This window comes from Pan paniscus, chromosome 2 (genome assembly GCF_029289425.2).
Source record: "Pan paniscus chromosome 2, NHGRI_mPanPan1-v2.0_pri, whole genome shotgun sequence".
In the NCBI taxonomy this organism is placed as follows: domain Eukaryota; kingdom Metazoa; phylum Chordata; class Mammalia; order Primates; family Hominidae; genus Pan; species Pan paniscus.
Window position 1 is genome coordinate 184,530,072 of NC_085926.1, and position 11,762 is coordinate 184,541,833.

The following is an 11,762-nucleotide window of genomic DNA, read 5'->3' on the forward strand; positions in this document are numbered from 1 at the left end:
AATGGCTCTTTGAACTCAATGGTAAACTAGCCAGCAGGGAGAGCCTGGGTTATTCAATTCCCTGGAGTCAGCCTGGGAGACAAGGCCAGGCAGAGAAAGTCAAAGGATGGGCCTGAGGCAAACAGAGAGAAACCATTAGGAGCCTCAGCTGGGGTTTCCCAAGGGGTGTTCTATAAGGCCCTTCTCTACTGGTAAAAGGATGGGGAAGGGCCTCAGACTTTGTTTCTCCTTCTATCTACCACCTCCTTTCTCTTTCCATGGCTTAATTCGTGAAAAACTAGATTGTTCCCATGCTTGCCACTTCCCCACCACCTCTTCATTCCTTAGGTCACAGTAATGTGACTCTCTCTCTTTTCCCATAACCCACTGACTTGGTGTTCCCTAACAATCTTTTATTTTAAATTAAAAAAAAAAAATTTCTGTTCACTTTTACTTACACTTTCAAGCATCTGGCAATGCTGACTTTGCTTGCTCTTCAGATTTTTTCAAGGAGATTGTGTCCCACAGCCTCCAGGTTTTTCTTCTAGCTTTCTGACCACTCCCCGTCATATCCCACCTTGGGCTCCTCTTCTCTGGCTCATCTCTTAGATGCTGTTTCTCTGGCTTTCAGTCCTTGATCTTTTTTTCTTACTCTGCAGACTCAGTGCAGACAAGCTAATCTGCATCCTTGTCAATAGTTGCAAAATGCTGCATATATTACTGATCTGAGGCTGTTGTGTTCAAGTCATCAGTAGTTTGCAAATTGCTAACACTAATCTTCTACGACAAAATTTCAGGAGCTGAGTATTTCTAGTTATACAATATTAAGAGTTACCTCAGCTGAATGTTTAAAATGAACATATTCAACAATAGGAAAATGAGCAACCCAATTTAAAAATGGGCAAAACATTAAAAAAAAAATGAGATCGTGTCTTTCGCAGGAACATGGATGGAGCTGAAGGTTATTATCCTTAGCAAACTAATGCAGGAACAGAAAACCAAATATCGCATGCTCTCACTTATAAGTGGGAGCTAAATAATGAGAACACATGGACACATAGAGGGAAACAACACACACTGGGGCCTACTCGAGGGTGGAGGGTGGGAGGAGGGAGAGGGTCAGAAGAAAATGACTGTTTGGTAGTAGGCTTAGTACTTGCCTGACAAATAATCTGTACTACAAACCCCTGCGACATGAGTTTACCTATATAACAAATGTGCGCATGTACCCATTAACTTAAGATAGAAGTTAAAAAAAATAAAAATAAAAATGGGCAAAAGATTTAAACCTCACCAAAAAAAAAAAAAAAAGGTAAGTGAACATCTGAAATTCTGAACTTCAGTGAACTTCATATGTCATCAAAGAAATGCAAATTATAACAACGAGATATCACTACATATCTGTCAGAATGGCCAAAATCCAGAACACTGACAATACTAAACGGTAGCAAGGATATGGAGCAAAAGGAACTTCTCATTCATTGCTGCTGGGAATGCAAATGGTACAGCCACTTTGGAAGACAGTTTGGCAGTTACTTTCAAAACTTAACATACTCTTATCATATGATCCAGTAGTCACACTCCTTGGTATTTACCCAAATGATCTGAAAACTTATGTCCATAGAGAAACCCACACATGAATATTCACAGCACATCTGCTCATAATTGCTAAAATTTGGAAGCAACAAACTGTCCTTCACCAGGTGAGTGGATAAGTAAATCCTGACAATGGAATATTATTTGGCACTAAAAAGGAATATGAATATCGAGCCACAAAAAGACATGGAGGAAACTTAAATACATATTACTGAGTGAAAGAAACCAATCTGAAAAGATTAACTACTGTATGGTTCCAACTATATGACATTTGGAAAAGGCAAAATTATGAAGACAGTAAAAAGATCACTGGTTGCCAGTGGTTAGCAAGGAGACAGGGATGGACTATGTGGAGCACAGAGAATTTTTAGTCAGTGAAACTATTCTGTATGCTACTACAATGGTGGATACATTTCATTATACATTTGTCAAAACCCATAGATGTACAACATCAAGGATGAATGCTGATGTAAGCCATGGACTTTAGGTTATAACTATGTGTCAGTGTAAGTTCATCAGTTGTAACAAATGTGCTGCTAGTGTTCAGAGGTTTATAGCAGGGGAGGCTGTGAGTGTGAGGGGCATATGTAGGGGCTACATAGGAACTCTATGCTCACCACTCAGCTGTACTGTCAACCTAAAACTGCTCTAAAAATTAAAGCCCATTTTTAAAGTAAATTAACAAAATGGATACATTAAGCCTGATAAAAACTGCATTTTCTTTAAAAAGTGACTCCTATTACAAAAAAATTAAATGTCATAAAATTCTGTCAACCAGTCTAGTGATTCTCAAAGACATAGTCAGAGATTTACAAAGAGGTCCACTGTAGCATTACTTATAAGAACAAATAATTGGAAACAATATACATGGCCAAAAATTGGGGAATGTTGAATACATTAACACATACAAAACATCCAATATTATGTAACCTCAAAAATAATCTTTCTGAAGAATATTTAATGATCTGAGAAAGTCCTCATAGTATAACCTTAAGGGAAAATACAATATTTAAGCCATATATAACAAGGGATTGTTAAAAGTCCTTCTCTTGGGAAAGAGTTTGGGAGGTGAAGAATGGAGGAAAGAGACTTAATTTTTATTTTACAATATTCTAAAATATTGTTTGCTTTTTTACTTTGTGCAGGGATTGTGTTTATGACTAAAAACTGTATACTTAAAATAACTCAAAATTTTAAAATCCTATAAAAACACAAAAACATTTATAAAGCTTATATGGTTTCTATTAATACCTGAAAAAAATAGAGGTGATAAGTAAATACATGCTCAACTACAGTGAAGGGAAAGAAACACCTGTATGTACAGAATAATTCTAATGATGCAAAACATATATATTACATATATTCAAATAGCAAAAAGTGTATGAAGCAATTATGCATTATAAATAGTTGGTTTTCCTTATGGTTGTAGAATTAGAGGTGAATTTTCTTTATGCTTTTCGTATTTTCCATATTTTTTGCAAAAAGCATGTGTTCTATTATGAGTCAAAAAGGTTTAAAGAATAAAAATTCTGTTAGCTAACTCTTTTTTCTGATACAATGGTCAGGACACACAGAAATAACCTAAATGCAGAATGAAAATGTGAAGACGGCAGGGCGCAGTGGCTCATTCCTATAGTCACACCACTATGGGAGGCTGAGGCGGGTGGATCACCTGAGGTCAGGGGTTTGAGATCAGCCTGACCAATATGGTGAAACCTTGTCTCTACTAAAAGTACAAATTTTAGCCAGGCGTGGTGGTGGGCACCTGTAGTCCCAGTACTCAGGAGGCTGAGACAGAAGAATTGCTTGAAACTGGGAGGTGGAGGTTACAGCAGTGAGCTGAGATGGCACCACTATACAACAATCTAGGCAACAGAGCAGGTGAGACTTTGTCTCAAAAAAAAAAAAGAAAGAAAAGAAAAGGTAAAGATGAAGATTCTACCTGCCCAGTCTGCCCAGATATTGTCAGGCCTCTGAGCCTAAGCTAAGCCATCATATCCCCTGAGACCTGCACATACACATCCAGATGGCCGGTTCCTGCCTTAACTGATGACATTCCACCACAAAAGAAATGAAAATGGCCTGTTCCTGCCTTAACTGATAGCATTATCTTGTGAAATTCCTTCTCCTGGCTCATCCTGGCTCAAAAGCTCCCCTACTGAGCACCTTGTGACCCCTACTCCTGCCTGCCAGAGAACAACCCCCCTTTTTCCTTTACCTACCCAAATCCTATAAAATGGCCCCACCCCTATCTCCCTTCGCTGACTCTTTTCGGACTCAGCCCACCTGCACCCAGGTGATTAAAAGATTTATTGCTCAGACAAAGCCTGTTTGGTGGTCTCTTCACATGGACACACATGAAATTTGCTGCCGTGACTCGGATCAGGGGAACTCCCTTGGGAGATCAATCTCTAGTCCTCCTGTTCTTTGCTCCGTGAGAAAGATCCACCTACGATCTCAGGTCCTCAGACTGACCAGGCCAAGAAACATCTCACCAATTTCAAATCCCGTGAACAGCCTCTTTTTACACTCTTCTCCAACCTCCCTCACTATCCCTCAACCTCTTTCTCCATTCAATCTTGGTGCCACACTTCAATCTCTCCCTTCTCTTAATTTCAATTCCTTTCATTTTCTCGTAGAGACAAAGGAGACATGTTTTATCCATGGACCCAAAACTCCAATGCCGGTCATGGACTAAGTAAGGCAGACTTCCCTTGGTGTTTAATCATTGTGGGGACGCCTCTCTGATTATTCACTCAGGTTTCAGAGGTGTCAGACCACGCAAGGACACCTGCCTTGGTCCTTCACCTTTAGCAGCAAGTCCCGCTTTTCTAGGGTAGGGGCAGGAACCCCAACCTCTTATCTCTGCACCCCGATCCCTTATTTCCATGCCCCAACCTCTTATTTCTGTGCCCCGATCCCTTATTTCCGTGCCCCGACCTCTTATCTCTGCGCCTCAACCCCTTATTTCCGTGCCCTGACCCCTTCTCTGCTTTTCTGGAGGGCAAGAACCCCCCAACCCTTCTCCATGTCTCTACTCTCTTTTCTCTGGGCTTGCCTCCTTCACTATGGGCAAGTTTCCACCTTCCATTCCTCCTTCTTCTTCCTTAGCCTGTGTTCTCAAGAGCTTAAAACCTCTTCAACTCTCACCTGACCTAAAATCTAAGCGTCTTATTTTCTTCTGCAATGCCGCTTGACCCCAATACAAACTCGACAGTAGTTCCAAATAGCCAGAAAACAACACTTTCAATTTTTCCATCCTATAAGATCTAAATAATTCTTGTCGTAAAATAGGCAAACGGTCTGAGGTGCCTGACGTCCAGGCATTCTTTTACATATCGGTCCCTCCCTGGTCTCTGTTCCCAATGCAACTCATCCCAAATCTTCCTTCTTTCCCTCCCGCCTGTCCCCTCAGTCCCAACCCCAAGCGTTGCTGAGTCTTTGCAGTCTTCCTTTTCTACAGACCCATCTGACCTTTCCCCTCCTCCCCAGGCTGCTTGTCACCAGGCTGAGCTAAGTCCCAATTCTTCCTCAGCCTCTGCTTCTCCACCCTATAATCCTTCTACCATCTCCCCTCCTCACACCCGTTCCGGCATACAGTTTAGTTCCGCGACTAGTTCTTCCCCACCTGCCCAACAATTTCCTCTTAGAGAGGTGGCTGGAGCTGAAGGCATAGTCAGGGTACATGTACCTTTTTCTCTATCACGCCTCTCTCAGATCAGTCAGTGTTTAGGCTCTTTCTCATCAGACCCCACTAAATGTATACAGGAATTCTGATATCTAACTCTGTCCTACAAGTTAACCTTACAAGTTAATGACTGAAATGTCATTCTAACTTCTACCTTCTCCCCAGATGAACGGGAAAGAGTTTTTTCTCTAGCCCAATCTCACGCTGATAACCGCCGGCTTCACGAGCCAGACCTCCAGGAAGGCGTTACAGCAGTTCCCCGAGAAGATCCCCAATGGAACTATCAGACAAATTCCCCAGGTATAGCTAGGTGAGATTACATGATTCCTGCCTACTTGAAAGGCTTAAAAAGGCAGCTTACAAAGCTGTTAATTATGACAAGCTTGAAGAGACTACCCAAGGTAAAGATGAAAACCCAGCCCAGTTCATGGCCCGCTTAGCAGCAACCCTTGGACGCTATACTGCCCTAGACCCAGAAGGGCCAGAAGGCCGCCTTATTCTTAATATGCATTTTATCATTCAATCCACTCCTGACATTAAGAAAAAACTTCAAAAATTAGAATCTAGCCCTCAAACCCCACAACAGGAATTAATCAACCTTGCCTTCAAGGTGTACAATAATAGAGAAGAAGCATCCAGATGGCAACGCGTTTCTGAGTTACAATTACTTGCCTCTGCTGTGAGACGAAACCCAGCCACACCTCCAGCATGCAAGAACTTCAAAATGCCTCAGCCGCACACACCTAAGCCGCAGCAGTCAAGCATTCCTACAAGACTTCCTGCATCGGGATCTTGCTTCAAGTGCCAGAAATCTAGCCACTAGGCCAAGAAATGCCCGCAGCCCAGGATTCCTCCTCAGCAGTATCCCATCTGTGAAGGACCCCACTGAAAATCAGACTCTTCAACTCACCTGGCAGCCACTCCCAGAGCCGCTGGAACTCCGGCCCAAGGCTCTCTGACTGACTCCTTCTCACATTTTCTCGGCTTAGCAGCTGAAGACTGATGCTGCCCGATCACCTTGGAAGCCCCGTAGGCCATCACGGATGCCAAGCTTGAAGTAACTCTCAGAGTAGAAAGTCCCCGTCTTAATCAATATGGAGGCTACCCACTCCACATTACCTTCTTTTCAAAGGCCTGTTTCCCTTGCCTCCATAACTGTTGTAGGTATTGGCAGCCAGGCTTCTAAACCTCTTAAAACTCCCCAACTCTGGTGCCTATTTAGACAATACTCTTTTAAGCACTCCTTTTAGTTATCCCCACCTGCCCAGTTCCCTTATTAGGCCGAGACACTTTAACTGAATTATCTGCTTCCCTGACTATTCCTAGGCTACAGCCACACCTCATTGCCGCCTTTTCCCCCAGTTCAAAGCCTCCTTCACATCCTCCCCTTGTATCTCCCCACCTTAACCCATAAGTATAAGATACCTCTACTCCCTCCTTAGCGACCGATCATGCACCCCTTACCATCCTATTAAAACCTAATCACCCTTACCCCAATCAATGCCAATATTCCATCCCACAGCACGCTTTGAAAAGATTAAAGCCTGTTATCACTCACCTGTTACAGCAAGGCCTTTTAAAGCCTATAAACTCTTCTTACCATTCCCCCATTTTACCTGTCCTAAAACCAGACAAGGCTTACAGGTTAGTTCAGAATCTGCGCCTTATCAACCAAATTGTTTTGCCTAGCCACCCCGTGGTGCCAAACCCATATACTCTCCTATCCTCAATACCTCCCACTACAACCCATTATTCTGTTCTAGATCTCAAACATGCTTTCTTTACTATTCCTTTGCACCCTTCATCCCAGCCTCTCTTTGCTTTCACTTAGACTGACCCTGACACCCATTAGGCTCAGCAAATCACCTGGGCTGTACTGCCGCAAGGGTTCACAGACAGCCTGCATTAGTTCAATCAAGCCCAAATTTCATCCTCATCTGTTACGTATCTCGGCATAATTCTCATAAAAACACACATGCTCTCCCTGCTGATCGTGTCTGATTAATCTCCCAAACCTCAATCCCTTACAAAACAACAACTCCTTTCCTTCCTAGGCATGGTTAGTGCGGTCAGAATTCTTACACAAGAGCCAGGACCACACCCTGTAGCCTTTCTGTCCAAACAACTTGACCTTACTGTTTTAGCCTAGCCCTCATGTCTGCGTGCAGCGGCTGCCGCTGCTTTAATACTTTTAGAGGCCCTAAAAATCACAAACTATGCTCAACTCGCTCTCTACAGTTCTCATAACTTCCAAAATCTATTTTCTTCCTCATACCTGATGCATATACTTTCTGCTCCCTGGCTCCTTCAGCTGTACTCTCTCTTTGTTGAGTCTCCCACAATTACCGTTGTTCCTGGCCCGGACTTCAATCCGGCCTCCCACATTATTCCTGATACCACACCTGACCCCCATGACTGTATCTCTCTGATCCACCTGACATTCACCCCATTTCCCCAAATTTCCTTCTTTCCTGTTCCTCACCCTGATCACGCTTGATTTATTGATGGCGGTTCCACCAGGCCTAATCGCCACACACCAGCAAAGGCAGGTTATGCTATCGTACAAGCCACTAGCCCGCCTCTTAGAACCTCTCATTTCCTTTCCATCGTGGAAATCTATCCTCAAGGAAATAACTTCTCAGTGTTCCATCTGCTATTCTACTACTCCTCAGGGATTATTCGGGCCCCCTCCCTTCCCTACACATCAAGCTCAGAGATTTGCCCCCACCCAGGACTGGCAAATTAGCTTTATTCAACATGCCCCAAGTCAGGAAACTAAAATACCTCTTGGTCTAGGTAGACACTTTCACTGGATAGGTAGAGGCCTTTCCCACAGGGTCTAAGAAGGCCAACACAGTCATTTCTTCCCTTCTGTCAGACACAATTACTCGGTTTGGCCTTCCCACCTCTATACAGTCCGATAGCAGAACGGCCTTTATTAGTCAAATCAGCCAAGCAGTTTTTCAGGCTCTTAGTATTCAATGAAACCTTTATATCCCTTATGGTCCTCAGTCTTCAGGAAAAGTAGAATGGACTAATTGTCTTTTAAAAACACACCTCACCAAGCTCAGCCACCAACTTAAAAAGGGCTAGAAAAACTTTTACCTCTTTCTTTTCTCAGAAATCAGGCCTGTCCTCAGAATGCTACAAGGTACAGCCCATTTAAGCTCCTGTATAGACGCTCCTTTTTATTAAGCCCCAGTCTCATTCCAGACACCAGACCAACTTAGACTGTGCCCCAAAAAACTTGTCATCCCTACTATCTTCTGTCTAGTCATTCTCCTATTCACCGTTCTCAACTACTCATACATGCCCTGCTCTTGTTTACACTGCCGGTTTACACTGTTTCTCCAAGCCATCACAGCTGATATCTCCTGGTGCTATCCCCAAACTGCCACTCTTAACTCTTGAAGTAAATAAATAATCTTTGCTGGCAGGACTAAGCTGAATCTCCTTAGGCACTCTAATTAGATGTCCTAGGTCCTCCCAATTCTTAGACCTTTAATACCTGTTTTTCTCCTTCTCTTATTCCATTTATTTTCTCAATTCATACAAAACCATATCCAGGCCATCATCAATAATTCTAAATGACAAATGTTTCCTCTAACAGTCCCACAATATCACCCCTTACCACAAAATCTTCCTTCAGCTTAATCTCTCCCACTCTAGGTTCCCACGCCGCCCCAATCCCGCTCGAAGCAGCCCTGAGAAACATCGCCCATTATCTCTCCATACCATCCCTCAAAATTTTCGCCGTCCCAACACTTTACCACTATTTCATTTTATTTTTCTTATTAATATAAGAAGACAGGAATGTCAGGCCTCTGAGCCCAAGCTAAGTCATCATATCCCCTGTGACCTGCACATACACATCCAGATGGCCGGTTCCTGCCTTAACTGATGACATTCCACTACAAAAGAAATGAAAATGGCCTGTTCCTGCCTTAACTGATGGCATTATCTTGTGAAATTCCTTCTCCTGGCTAATCCTGGCTCAAAAGCTCCCCTACTGAGCACCTTGTGACCCCTACTCCTGCCTGCCAGAGAACAACCCCCCTTTTTCCTTTACCTACCCAAATCCTATAAAACGGCCCCACCCCTATCTCCCTTCTCTGACTGTCTTTTTGGACTCAGCCCGCCTGCACCCAGGTGATTAAAAGCTTTATTGCTCACACAAAGCCTGTTTGGTGGTCTCTTCACACGGATGCGCATGAAAGATACCATCTGTGTAAAGTCAGCACTTCCATCTGAGGCCACTCTCTAGTTCCCATAATGCTAATAGGAACCATCCCCAAAGCCAAATATCACTTACTGGATCAGAGTTCTCAGGACAGAATGTCTCTCTTACTACCATTCAGCTTCCTCTCAACCATTACCATCCCAGCACCCTTAATGTGCTCTCTCCCCTGAAGCTGCTCCAGTTGCTAGAATGGCATCATTAGTACTGTATCGCTCTTTAAGATTCAATAAAGCAACAGGAAGAGGATGCATGACTCCCTGAGGTACTCCGTAGTCTCAGCAGAACAGCACTGTAGGAAAATTATATTCCTGTTCTTGATGCCTCTTCCCATCCCCTCAACATTCCCATTCCTTTCCCTACACCAGCATTTGGTTCACCCAGGACACCCCATTTAGGGTGCAGCCAATATAGCCATAATAGAAAAACTTCATTAAGGAGCTCAACTCATAATAACAAAAACTCAAAATAGTTTTTGTTTTAATCAATAGCTTTCCCCTTCCCCACTGGGTTGGAGCCTCTTAACACCTTGACCAGATTCCATACATTCCTGTCATTTTCCGTTGCACTGGACTGGTCACATTGGGTATTTAAAAGCCAGGGTTACTGACATTAAAAGTTCAATTGCAAACATTATTCAAAACCTGTTGCACTCATTAACCCTGTGACTTGTGGAAATGAGATCTACTTTTCATACACCTCCCTTTTCTTTCTGTCTTCAAATCCTTTCCCTCTCTTCAGTTCACTCTAGAATCCCAGTAATTCTCAACCTTGACTGCACACACTGGATTACCTAGGAGTTTAAAAACTACCAATACCAAAGTCCACTCCCAGAGATTCTGATTAAATTGTCCTGGAGGAGTCCTTGACATCAGGACTTTTTAAAGCTCCTGGGGTGATTCTAACATGAAGCCGAGTCTGAGAGACATGACTGCAGACTCTCACAGACACTCACTGCGGATAGAACAGGGAGGAATGGAGATGCTGCCTAACTGGCTGTTTCTTGGCAGTGAGGACAGAACCTAGGCTGATTCCCTCTGGTCCCTTCTGATGCTGCTGGCTCTGCTGGTCTGAGGGTTGCATATAGGTATACGGGTTTCTTCTGAAGCGTGAAGGTAGGGGGTCAGCTGTATCATAGCCCAGTCCCTCCATGCTGATCCCTTCTCACAGTGGGATGGGCATCCAACTATTTGACTCTTACTCTCACCACCATCCTCTTCCACGTGAATCAATTCTTTTTGCAGGGAATTGGGGTGGCATGAGGTGTCCCCAACTTCTTCGCAGGCACACTAATAATAAATAGCATCACTTATTCAGCATCTACTCTATGCCAAGAATTATATTGGTTGCTTTCTTTTTTTCTTTCTTTTTTTTTTAGATGGAATCTCACACTGTCGCCCGAGCTGGAGTGCAGTGGCGCGATCTCAGCTCACTGCAATCTCCGCCTCCCGGGTTCAAGTGATTCTCCTGCCTCAGCCTCCCAAGTAGCTGCGATTACAGGCATGTGCCACCATGCCCAGCTAATTTTTTGTATTTTTAGTAGAGACAGGGTTTCACCATGTTGGCCAGGCTGGTCTCAATCTCCTGACCTTGTGATCAGCCTGCCTCGGCCTCCCAAAGTGCTGGGATTACAGGCATGAGCCACCGCACCCAGCCTGATTTCTTATTTAATTATCACACAAGCCTGCCAAGAGGTATCAATCCATATTTCATAAATGAGGAAACTAATTATCAGAGAGGTTTTGTTGCTTACCCAGCATTACACAGTAAGAAAGTAATAGAGCCAGGTGAGAAATTCAGATCTGACTTCAAAACGACAGCCTCTTCATTGTTCTATTTTACCTGAAGTCATTCCTTTGATAATGGTACCTGTTTAACATGTTCCCCCCCTTAGATAATGCAGCTGCCTTCTACTGAGGAGTTTTAGTGCCATGATCCATCAGTCCACTGACTGATGATGGAGATTTCCAGCTGAGACAGGCAGGCAGATGGAGGAAAATTACCCCTAGCCCCACCCCCTACACCAACATAGGCACTGCTTATGTTCAAAGACGTACTTTAGATCTGCTATCTACTAGAAAAATCCAGATTTGTGCAGATCACAGTTCCACCCACTCATCAGCATTTCTCAACTTTCTGCCCCCAGGACCCACTAATCATTTACAGCTTGTTGATGGTTATTTGAACCCAGGGTCAAGGTGAACACCCCCAGTTACACAACAAAAATGTATCAAGGTTTTGTTTAATCAATTGCGTGTGTTT